Here is a 13,250-nt window from a genome sequence, read left to right on the forward strand (position 1 = left end):
TACGTGAGTATTTTGATATTTGCACATGATTTTTTTGCGCATACATGGTATGTCTCGGCTACGAATAATGGAAACTTTCTCATTTATGTATGTAAAGGCATATTAATCTCTATTTTTAAAAATGTAGAACACTTTTATCAAATGACAATGTGTTTGAAAACGCTTAGAGCCCCGATGTCAGAATTTCCATTTCCAAGACATCAATATGTCAAATTCATAATCTTTTTCGAATAGTATGTACTATATTTTGTACCAGTTATCCATTTTGAATCCCCTATTAGAATGGGATTTAGTTGCACTGTTGTGTTTGAGTGGATGTCATGAGTGTGTGTCAAACAGAGGTCATCTCATTTTTAATCTAAATACTAGAAAACTGACACGGTCAGCAAGGGCCCCGCCGAGGGTTAATAGAGGAAAGTATTTGATATAGCAATGTTTGGAGCTGGTATATATGTTAGAATTAATAATATATAAAGATACATTGGAATGCCAATTTGTGAAAAAGGCATCATGAAGCATATTTATGAGAGACTTATGCAATTTAAATTACCATTTAATTCCATTCAAGCATAAATTGTATGTTGGTCTTTTTGCTATTTCATATCTGTTAATTCCTCATACTATGGATCGTAAACTTCACCTTATGATTAGTTTTCATTGGTTCTGTTTCAGTCTTTCTTTCCCGCTGTATCTCTTCGGGTTCAACACTAATCCGCAGGATATCGTTAAATGTACGAACTTTCACATAAATTCATTCCAAACTAGGCAAAGTTGTTGAAAAAATTATTTAATCTTTTACAATGTTGTTTCCGGGGAAGGGGGGGGGGGGTGCTTTTATTCATTGGATATACAATTTAAGAATTCAAGTCTTTTTCAGTATGATTATTTATTTTTTTCCCTTTATTAATATTTTATCATGACAAGATAATGATTTTAAAGTAGATATGCATTAGTATGCTGTATATGAAACGGTGGGATATGTGGATGACTTCCTGCTCTCTCTATAATTTCTGCTTCTCTTGTTCATGGGAAACCTTTTATTTAGCAAAATACTGACCTCATCACACGTATTGTATGGCTTCGTTTATTTGTCTTGACCTTGTGGGCAGGATACCGACCGAACCGTAAGTTCCAGGATTTTGCCGCTTGGTACATTTGGTCACCATGATGAAAGGGAGATGCCTATTGTTTTTCAAGATCAAAGGTGAAGGTCGTATCACTCAGTAGGAAAACCTTGTGGGCAGGATACAAGCCGAACCGTAAGCTCCAGGATATTACAATTTGGTATATTTGAGGAATATGCCTATTGTTTTTCAAGGTCAAAGTGTTACTTAGTAGGAAAACCTTGTAGACAGGATGCAAGGTGAAGATAACGAACAGTGATCAATCTCATAACTCCTATAAGCAATACAAAATAGATAGTTGGGCAAACACGGACCCCTGGATACAAACCGAACAGTAAGCTCCAGGATATTGAAGCTTGGTACATTTGATCACCATAATTAGAGGAAGATGCCTATTGTTTTCAAAGGCCGCAGTATCACTTAGTAGGAAAACATTGCACTCAGGATACAGACCAAACCATATGCTCAAGGATATTGCAACTTGGTACATTTGATCACCATGATTGATTGATTGTATCTTGCTTAACGTCTCGCTCGAGAATTTTTCTCTCATATGTAGACGTCACCAAGACCGGTGAAGCGCTTCAAATTTAGACCTATGCTCGACGCTTACGAGGGTTCTTTAGCGTGCAATACTTACTGTGACACGGGTCATCCGTTTATAAGGTCATCTCCGAGGACCCGTGACATTCACACCTGATGCCGAGCGTTTGGCGATGGAACTGTCACTACCTGTTTTAACGACTTAGGTCTGTCGCGACCGGGATTCGAACCCCGGCCTTCCGCATGCGGGGCGAACGTTCTAACCTCTCGGTCACCATGAGAAGAGAAAGATGCCTATTGTTTTTCAAGGTCAAGGTCGCATTGTTACTTAGTAGGAAAACCCTTTAAGCCGGATACGGACCAAATCTTAAGCTCTAGGATTTTACATTTAGGTACATTTGATAACCATGGTGAGAGGAAGATACTTATTATTTTTCAAGGTCAAGGTTGTAGTATCAGTTAATAGGTAAACATTGTAGTCAAAATACAGACTGAACTAGGGCTACGACTGTCAAACTTGTTGCAAACCGAAAAGTAAGATCTAGGATATACAACTTGGTAGATGAGAGGAAGATGCCTAATATTTTTAAAGGTCAAGGTCGCAGTATCACTTGATAGGAAAATCTTGTAGGCAGTATACATACCGAACTGTTGGGGCTAGGACCGTCAAACATCGTACACATACTCTTTATGTCAAGTGGATTATGCTTATTGTTTCTCAAGGTCAAAGTCGTAGTAGCAGGATACAGACCGAACCGTTAGGTCTAGGACTATAAAACTTTAGAGACACATAAATCTTGTGAAAATATTACATAGAGAGTAAATGATTTGTCTGTTTTTACGATGTAAAGAGAGTGAAAGATGAAGAGAAGGAACAGTGATCAATCTCATAACTCCTATAAGCAATACAACAGTAGAGAGTTGGGCAAACACGGACCCCTGGACACACCAGAGGTGGAATCAGGGGCCTAGGAGGAGTAAGTATTCACTGTCGACCGGTCAGTCCCGCCGTTAACCCTATATCATGGCCAGGTAAATGGAGTTATCCGTAGTCAAAATCAGTGTGTCAAGAACGGTCTAACAATCGGTATGAAACACGTCAGACAGCATTTGATCCAATGATAAGTTGTAATGGCAAACTAGATCTTTATCACGACCATAGAATTTGCGAAATACTGACATTAATCGAGATAGTTGAAACCCCTGTACCATCAATTTGTTTGTCAGTAGCTTGCCTCGATTTAAAAAACCTGACCATACGCAGAACAAACTCTTGCGTATCGAATCAGTTTAGAGATATAAACACCATATGCAGGTGATAATGGAATATTGCTACATAAATATGGGAAGTTGACGATGGAGAAGCTGAAATCATCCCGTTTGTCATGCAGTTGATTTGTCAGTTTGCCGTTAATGTCTACTCTCAATAAAATATCTAAATATGAAGCAGAAGTGGACGACTCTGGTGTTTTTTTTATTTCGATCTCACAGGGATATATCGAATCGACATATGAATGAAAATTATTATAGTTAATAGACAAAACGTCGTCAATATATCCAAACGTCGAATTGAAGGCCACAGAATTTTTCTTCTCGCGTAGAAGTTTTTGAATAAATTCTGCTTCATATGAATATAAAAACAGGCCAGCTAACAAAAGGAGCACAATTCGTACCCATGGGGATTCCATAAATCAGTATATGCACCTAGGGGTGCATGAGCCGAGTTGCATGGGATACATTGTAAAGCCAGGAATGACGTGGTATATTTATAATTGTGAAGAACTAATTTCAGTTTTAAACTTTTCGAGTTACTGTCCAGAAACCATATTTGTCGGAAGTTTTCAATCTATATTTGGTCACTGTGACCTTGACCTTTGTTCTCCAAAATCAATAGGGGCCTTGCTTTGCTGGTATCCAACAATATATCCAAGTTTCATTTGATTCAAATTAAAAAATTTCGAGTTATCCTCCGGAAACCAAAATCCTTTTGGAATTTTAAATCTATTTTCAGTCACTGTGACCTTGACCTATTTTCTCCAAAGTCTATAGGGGTCTTCCTTACCAGGTACATAACAATATCTTCAAGTATCATTTGATTCGGATTTAAACTTTCGGAGTTATCATCCGGAAACCAAATATTTCTGAAATTTTCATTTTATATTCGGTCACTGTGACCTTGACCTTTTTTCTCCAAAATCAATAGGGGTCTTCCTTACCTGGTACCCAACAATATATCAAAGTTTCATTTGATTTGGATTTAAACGTTCGGAGTTATCATCCGGAAACCAAATTTTCCTGAAATTTTCATTCTATTTTCGGTCACTGTGACCTTGACCTTTGATCATTTTTCTCCAAAATCAAGAGGGGTCTTTCTTACCTGGTACCCAACAATATATCAAAGTTTCATTTGATTAGATTGTAAACTTTTCGAGTTATCATCCGGAAACCAATTGTTGACGCCCGCCCGCATCACCAAACCAATAGCCGAGTTCAACTTCGTTGCAACTCGGCTAACAAATTGTTTGAAGACCTGATCACCAAAGACCACGAAGATATGTCACACCCAGATGATTGCTGATACTACTGAAAGCCAATTTCTACAAATCATGGTGTAAGAAAAACACCCTATATTAGCTTTTCACGGGCGTATCATGTACCGTTGGCGGTACTTTTAGTTATTATGATGTACTGACGTCCATCTGTCCGGACCTTCTAGGCAAAATGCAGTATGAACCGTACGCTCCAGGATCTTACAACTTAGTACATTTCATCACCTTGATGAGAAGATTGTTTTTTCAAGGTCAAAGTCATAATACCAGTTAAGAGAAAAACTTGTAGGCAGAATACAGATCGACCTATTGGAGCTATGATCCTACAACTTGATATCTTTTTCTCATCATGGTGATTACATGTACCTAGGGTTTTTCAAAGTGAGATTAAAGGTCAAGGTTGTAGTAAAAATTTAAGAGGAAACCCCTGTAGGCAGAATACACGGCAAATTCTTGAAGCTAGGACCTTACAACTTGGTTGTTTTTCATGTTCAAACGTCAAGGTCACAATATCAGTTAATTATAAGAAAACATTGTAGGCAGAATACAGACCGAACTAATACTGGAGCTAGGATATTACAACTTGAAACATTTAATCACCATGATGAGAGGAAAATACCTATTGTTTTTCAAGGTCGTAGTATCAGTTATTAGGAAAATCTTACAAGCAGAATGCAAACCAAACTATTGGGGCTAGACCGTCAAACTTGGTACACATACTCTTCATGCCAAGTGGGGGTTACCTTTTGTTCAAGGTCATAGTATCACCTATTAGGAAAACCTAGTTGGCAGGATAAATACTAAATTTAACCGTTGGAGCTAGGACCATCAAACTTGGTACAAACACACCCTATGCCAAGCGGATAATGCGTATTGTTTCTCATGGTTAAGGTCGTAGTATTAATTTGTTGTAAAACCATGTTTTCCAATAATGTTTTGTTTTGAATACATGTATTGCCCTGAAATTTTATCAGAATCTCTCTCTCTCTCTCTCTCTCTCTCTCTCTCTCTCTCTCTCTAAAGAAGCAAAAAAAAAAAAAAAAAAAAAAAAAAAAAAAATACCCCCCCCCCCAAAAAAAAACAACCCCCAACAACAACAAAACAAAAAAAATATTCACATTGATTGATGCATCGTTACCTACTTAAGGGCTAAAATTAGGTCAATTAGTTTTTTGCATATTTTCTCATTATTATGGATTATTGATCGTTTGTAATTAGGTGGTGTGTTTAGACTCTGGACAGCGCTTAGTATGATTTTATCCTTTTCTCTTTTATTTAGAACTCTGATTCACTCTCCAATATTTTCGCTGTTTCCTTTGCTAGAGAGCTCTTGAACACCTTTGATCCCTCCTCTTTTCTTTCGTTGGATATAGAGTTCTCTTTCTTTTTCTAGATATTCCTCAGGGTTATATTTCTTTTTGTTTCTCCAGATCCTGGAGCGTTCTGCTTATGTAAAAGGCATTATTATTGTAATTAGGGTAGTTTTGCGATTTTATTCACTAAAAATATATGATTTTTAACTGCCTCATAAAAATCACGAGCGTCACAAACAGTTTTGCACCAGCTTTGATAAGTGGTATTGGTACTTTGATTACTGTCAATAATTCATTTCCGTGAGGGGGCCTCCGTGCCCGAGTGGTTAGAGCATCGCGCTCAAAATCATACGGCCTCTCACCTCTGTCGGCGCGAGTTCGAATCCCGTTGAATGTGGCGGAAAACATCAATCAATCAATATTTTCCCGTGACAACTATAAAATGATCTGCTTGAATAAGCTTCACTTTTATTCTTGATCATCGTTATTCATGGCTGTAATTAATTTGCTGAGCAATTAGACGATCTGGAGTATCGTTACTCATTATTTTCTCATGTTCCAAAAAAAAAATAAAAATCAAAAATCCGTAAATTTTATTTAATCAATTTCAATTTTGTTTCATTAATTCTAAATGAAGTCAATTTAAAACAGGCCTTGTTGGTCACCTGAGTACAAGTGAAAAGTCACTACTCCCAAGGGTAGGGGTTCTGACATGAGGGCGGGGCCAAACTAATTATATAGTGTTTATGTGTAAAACACTTAAATAACATCTTTAGTGCTATTGAAACTAAATGTGAAATTAAATGGATGCAAGGTGAAGATAACGAACAGTGATCAATCTCATAACTCCTACAAACAATACAAAATAGATAGTTGGGCAAACACGGACCCCTGGACACACCAGAGGTGGGATCAGGTGCCTAGGAGGAGTAAGCATCCCTTGTCGACCGGTCACACCCGCCGTGAGCCCTATATCCTGATCAGGTAAATGGAGTTATCCATAGTCAAAATCAGTGTGCCGAGAACGGCCTAACAATCGGTATGAAACACGCCAGACAGCATTTGACCCAATGATAGGTTGTATTGACGAACTAGATCGTTATAACGACCATAGAATTTGTGAAATGCTGACTTCAATCGAAACAGTTGAAACCCCTGTACCATCAACTTGTTTGTCAGTAGCTTGTCTCGATTTAAAAACTGACTAGATACGCAGAACAAGCTCTTGCATATCGAATCAGTTGAGAGATATAAACACCATATGCAGGTGATACTGGAATATTGCTACATAAATATGGGAAGTTGACGATGGAGAAGCTGAAATCTCAGTTTGCCGTTAATGTCTACTTTCAATAAAATATCTAAGTATGAAGCAGAAGTGGACGACTCTGTGGTGTCTTTTATTTCGATCTCACAGGGATATATCGAATCCACATATGAATGAAAGTTATTATTGTTAATAGACAAAACGTGATTAATCTATTCCATGAACCTATGTAACCCCCCCCCCCCCATATTTCAGAATTATATAATGAAATTGGTTTTATTGTGTGGTCAAAGATATGAATACTTGTTTTAATTCCTGGTGCTAAATATAAGAAATCTTTTTTCAATTTATAAAATCCTGTGAGGGTTGTGTTATATAGTTCAGATTTAGCGGTACTAAAACTGCCAGCTGTAGAAAAAAAGGTACCCAAGTATTTATAATAAGGCGTACAATATGATTGTTCGAAATTTAAATTTACACTGCAGTATTCTCCTAGCCTTGTTTAAGACAATAACTTTTGTTTTCTTGACATTTAACTTTCAAACACCAATCATTACATAGATATTCTCTGTTGTAAACCCTCTGCTGATGTTGACATTATTGCTATATCGTCTGCATACATTAAACAATTTTCATTTTGAAGTGATACAGTATCTATACATTTTTCGAGATATAATGGAAAGTCATTGGTGAAGATTTTTGAACAGAGAGGGACTTAAATGGCCCCCCTGTTTTACACCAGGTTAATCAAAAATGGATCAGTAAGATTATCTCCGATTCTAACACATGCTTTAGAATTCCTGTACATGTCCTTGATAATGTTATAAAAATAACTGCCAGTGTGTAATACACAAACAAAAGCCTTACGGAAGTCAATGAAACTTGTATAAAGCCTACCTTCTTTGGCATTACAATATTCATCTATCAAGGTTTTTAAGATAAAGACATGATCAGCAGTTTGTGCATGATTTGTAAATCCTATTTGGGAATTATGAATTAGATTATTCTCCCGTAAATACAGATCTATGTTATTAAGCATAGTATTAAAATAATTTACCAATGCAGCTTGTTATAGTTATGCCTCTATAGTTTGCTGGGTCATTGGGGTCCTCGGCTATATAAATTGTAGAAATATAGCCATCAGCCCATATCTTTGTGTAAACCCCATTTATATTATCTATCATTATTTATATCATACTGTATATCATGAAAACAAAGAAATCAATCAATTAGTGAATCTGATTCTTAAGAGTACTAGAAAGTCCGATTGCCTCATGAAAAGAACAGAAATACCTTTATAGCCCCCATAGTATAATTAATACGTATTAACATTTGTGTAAACCAATTTGAAAAAAATGGCCGCTGTTTTGCAGTTACTGACCATGCCAGGTCAACAAACAGTATATATTCTAGTGTTTTGGAACATATTTCTATAAAAATATCAAAATAAATGAAAGGCATTCTTCACCTTTTAAACGGACGATGTTCTAGGATTGAATGACATTATTACGTTTGAGCTTTCAATAAATGAATTATAAAATAAGTCAGGATGGCCGAGCGGTCTAAGGCGCTGCGTTCAGGTCGCAGTCGGGTTCTCCCGGCGTGGGTTCGAATCCCACTTCTGACATTTCTTACTTTTTTTCTTCTTCATATCGATCTCACGATAGCATTTACAATATAGAAAGAGATCTAACGATCATAACTAATTGTTTTTATAATTGCAGGGATAAAATAATAAAGGATATTTGATGAAGTTATGATATCAAGTTTAGCTCAGTTTTACAAATTAATAAATTCCTTCCATGTAATCCCGTGAGGATTCGGGTGATTGTCGTAAGAGGCGACTAAATGGGGAGGTCCTTTAGATGAGACAACAAAAACCGAGGCTTCATGTCACACTAGGTGTGGTATGATAAAGATCCCTCCTTGCTTAAAGATCGTAAACGCTAAGCATAGGCCCAAATTTTGAAGCCCTTCACTGTCAATGGTGACGTTTCCATGTGAGTGAAAAATTCTCGAGTGGGACGTTAAACAATCTTCAACCAACCTTCAACGTAAAGGCGTCATGAGTTCGAGTTCCGATCGTGCCATGGCAACCAAACCTAAGCCATAAATTTCTTTGCCAAACGCTTTTTTTTTTTGCGTTGTTCCCTAGAGGATGATTAAGGGTGAATACTATACCAGAGATATTTAAAATGTATGTAAAGTGGAGTACATGTACTACACTATTTTCAAATTGAAAACTTTCAAATTTATTTTATTTAGTCAAAATGCAGATTTTGTAGAAAGTAATCTGAAGAAAAAATTTAAAAACTCCGTGAACTCTAGATCTACTTTGCAGTCGACACCCTATCCTACTGAGTTAGGCAATTTCACCTAAAAGGAAAAGACATATTGTTGATATAAATATCTGTAAATTTACATTTTAGCCATTATGAGGATGTAGTATACCTGAAGGAGGTACTCTACATCGTCATAATGGCTGACTTCCTTTTAAAACATGGACGAAAATATAAATATCAGCAATATTTGTCTATTCATTTAAAAAATCATCGCCTAGCTGAGTAGGTTAGTACGTCGACTGCTGAACTGCGGGTTCTGAGTCCAGCAGGGGTTTTAAAAAAAAATTCCAGATTGTTTCTACTAAAACTGCATTTTTTGACTAAATAAAGTATTTGAAAGTTTTCAATTTTATTGTTGTACATATCCTCCACTATTAATCCATATCAAATTTCTCTGGTGTAGCATTCCTCCTTAAGGTTTGAATTTAAACAAGCGGAGGAGGGATAAACACAGACAGTGGGGGTGGGGGTGTTCCTTCCAAGAGCCGTATCTGAATTTTTTTTACTTAACTTTCAATTAGGTAATTTTATGTAGGGTAATAGGGTCGGAAAGTCTCGTTTACTTTCACTTTCGATTTACTACTTCCGGGCAGCTGTCGAAAAATGTCACTTTGTTTTGCTTTGGTTATGCTCAGATGACAGCGTTAAAATGAACCTACAGCCTATATAGATTCCCTACTTATGCAAAGAGAGGAAGAAGTGGATTTATAGATGCAGGTAAACAAGTCATAATACTTATATTTTTATAGTTAAATCACCGATTGAGAACTCAGAAGCAGTGAGCTCTACCCACGACCGGGTGATTGATCTAAAACATATTTTACTGAATATTTTCGATAATAAACATCTGTCAAGTTGAAGGGTTTAGTTTTTGATGAGTTAGAACTAACATTACATGACACAATTATGCAGTATGTTACTTTTGATAAAGGAGACAGACTGAATGCAAAAGGTGTCGGTGGGGGGGGGGGGGGGGGGGGGATAAAACAATTAGCTGGGTAAAGTAAATATATGCAGGTATCTATTTTGTACCATGTTTTGTCAACCTCCCTGATTAATAGTTGATCATATAAACTTGTAATAACACATTTTTATGGGATGCTGATAGCTGGGGGGGGGGGGGGGGGGGGGGGGGGGGGGGGGGGGGGGGGCAGTGGCTCATTTTCATTATGTTTTAATTAATAATGATATTGCTTATGTTTTTATTGTGACCCTCACGGAAAATGGTACCAATTTGGAAACAAAAAATCTTCAAAGACGATTGGGATCACTGAAATAACATGTTTTTACAATATTTACATTAAGAAACATAATACAGGACCTAGAAAAAGTTTTTGATACACATGTACTTCATTTCTGCATATGTGTTTGTAAACCACTATGCCTTTTGTGGCAACAAAGAAATAGTAAACATTCACCCATACATTCAGATCTTAAATTAATTCAATTTAGATTGTGGCGTTTGAATTCTTCTTGAAAATGAAAATTTTGATAGAAGATGTTTATTTACAGTAATACTGTTTAATAATGCAGTGGTGGGACAAGAGGGGGTGGTGGTGGTGTCATCCCCCATTTGGTAGTTCATATGTAACAAATATGGGGATTTGGGTTGCAATTATGATAATTTTAATTTACACACATACCTCTTTTAGGGGGATAATATGAATTACACTTGCCCCCCCCCCCCACCCTCCTTTGCAAATTATCTTGATCCACACCTGCAATACTTTTAATGATATTCACTTGATGTCTATGCTTGTTACAGATGCTGTTATATACATCATTACCGTCAGAAGTATCAATGTGTTGGTGGCTGTTATGAAGAGAATGGCCCATTTTAACAACTTCTAGGATGGGCGGTACAAGGGTTCATACCAGTGACCAATGAAGCACAGCTGTTACAAGACAGGAAGAGTCAAATTCATGTGGAGTGTGCAATTGAATTTAATTAAAAACATCCATATTCTAAATCATATACCTTCACAATACAGACATATATATCTGTCCACTAAGATTTTCAACTCTGTGTGACTCTTGTACATTTGCAAATCCTCTACTGAAGGAAATAGCTGATATGAATTTCACAATTAATTAAATCTTACCTTTGGACTTAGATACTATAAATGTACAACTTCTTACTCACATTATTCTGGATTGTCAAGTTGTATTAAATGCATTCAAGTAAATGATAAAGTGAACATTTATTTAAGGTTGCTAGTCAAAGAAATTGTTACAATGGTGATTCATGCACATCTTCACACTGATCATTTGTAGCAAAAAGAAAATAAAACTAATGGAAGACATTTGAATTTTCACAAGTCTGTCTAGTTGGTTATTGCAGAGAAGGCACAAAGGCTCAATCATGTATGTCAAGTATAATTCCCATAATTCATCTCGAAGGATGAGAATCACTTCCATGTTCATTGGTGTTCAAACTATGAAATCACAAGTGGTGCCTGTGAGGTAAAGCTGATGGAGAACTTGATGCCAATAACCATGACTCTCTTTTGGGCTGCAGCGCACCTTCCGGGTTGCACTCTGAAAATTTTACCCCCAAAAAATCAAAAAGACTGACATCCACTATGTCTATATATTTTTTCATTAAAATACCAATGCTTGATAATTCTTATTTGGACATTCAACATTTTCTTATAGCATAATAAAATTTATTTACTTATACCGCTGTTTGATAGAATTTGTAAAGAAAAACTTTATAATGATATCTGCATTTATCTAGTAAAAAATCCCCATATGTTTGCACAGGCATCCTTTGCTGTTGCAGGTAAAGGACATTTTTAAAATTTCTATATTGTCTGGAGATGCATTCATTTTTGGTGAACCTTTATATTTGGGGATCACCTGAATTTACATGTATACAAGTATTCATTACAGAATGAATATCATTTAATATTGATAGCTTGACGAGCATATATTGTATAAAGAGCTCTGGTGAGTTACCTATATTCTGATTGCCTGGGTGAATACATTTCTCTCATTGTCATAGCTTTACGAGGTGCAGACTTAGGATGCTTTATCCAGCTATGTTGTTTGCCCTTTTATATCTAAAAGATTAACAAATTAACATTGTAGTCATTGTCACACAAAACATGTAGATTATGCACACTAAAATGCAAATTGACTATCTGGACTTGTCAATATTTCATATAACATGTTCTATCAATTCAGATAAACCAAAATTCATAAGATAGATAATTCAGCTGAAATTCAGATAAATAAATAAAAAATCTTAGATGCCAGTCGCGGGTTTAAAGCCCCCCCCCCCCCCCCCCCCCAACGAATTTCTGGATCTGTTTCTGTATGCAGGTTTACATACCAAATGTATATACTATAATATTATAAATTACTGCAGCTACATAGTGGAAACAAAACTGACTCGTGGGACTTCCATATGTCTCTAATATGATTGGTGTCAGTAAAAAGTTCTGTTTTCATTTTATAGAAATATCTTTATGAAATAATTTAGATTAATTTCTAAATGAAACCGTAAAACGTTCAAAATCATAGAATGAAATAGGGATATATATCCATGTTATACACAACAGGAAAAAAGTTTTATTCTTTCCTAGTGCTCTAGCGTTTTCACTCGATGCAGATTATTACGGGGGGGGGGGGGGGGGTGTACCACAACATCAATTAAGAATCATTCTAATCAGAACTACGCAAATATATTGCTGAGATTTTGATCGAGGACTTTCGATATCTTGAACTAAACTCCTGAGATATAGATGTATGGGTGTATATGATTGCAAACGACTGTGCAGTGCATATGATGCAGACGACTCTATAATGTCAACATACCTGTACTTTGTTGGAAAATGTCTCGTATTGACGCTTGAACAACCGCTGTAATAACTCAGAGCTCTATTTAGAAACACATTTTCTAAACCCAGTTGTTATCCATCGCTCTCTCGCTTTTTGTAGTAAGGTCTATGTGGTTTTGAACGTAGCGGAGTCTAGTACATTATGATAATGCCATCCTGACAACTGCCCGGAAGTACGATTTCACGTTATTTCTCGCGAGTCACATGACGAGACTTTCCGACCCTATACCCTAGGCTATAAATCTCAGACGAGGGACACGTTTGATTTAA

General features: G+C 36.4%; 2 long non-coding RNA genes and 1 other non-coding gene across 3 annotated transcripts; 2 read left to right on the plus strand and 1 right to left on the minus strand.

The window, feature by feature from the left end:
- Positions 1-8,339: 8,339 nt before the first annotated feature.
- Trnal-cag (transfer RNA leucine (anticodon CAG)) lies at positions 8,340-8,423 on the plus strand. The gene has a single exon. It is a non-coding gene; the product is annotated as a tRNA-Leu (tRNA).
- A 1,259-nt stretch (positions 8,424-9,682) lies between these two features.
- On the plus strand, positions 9,683-11,453 carry LOC125663632 (uncharacterized). Its single transcript, XR_008799708.1, has 2 exons — positions 9,683-9,855; positions 10,904-11,453. It is a non-coding gene; the product is annotated as an uncharacterized LOC125663632 (long non-coding RNA).
- Positions 11,454-11,646: 193 nt separating this feature from the next.
- Positions 11,647-13,029, minus strand: LOC125660896 (uncharacterized). The gene is made up of 3 exons (XR_007364524.2): positions 12,958-13,029; positions 12,097-12,200; positions 11,647-11,676 (listed from the first exon to the last, which is right to left on the minus strand). It is a non-coding gene; the product is annotated as an uncharacterized LOC125660896 (long non-coding RNA).
- Positions 13,030-13,250: the final 221 nt, after the last annotated feature.

The sequence above is a fragment of the Ostrea edulis genome, chromosome 1, assembly GCF_947568905.1.
Source record: "Ostrea edulis chromosome 1, xbOstEdul1.1, whole genome shotgun sequence".
NCBI classification, from domain to species: domain Eukaryota; kingdom Metazoa; phylum Mollusca; class Bivalvia; order Ostreida; family Ostreidae; genus Ostrea; species Ostrea edulis.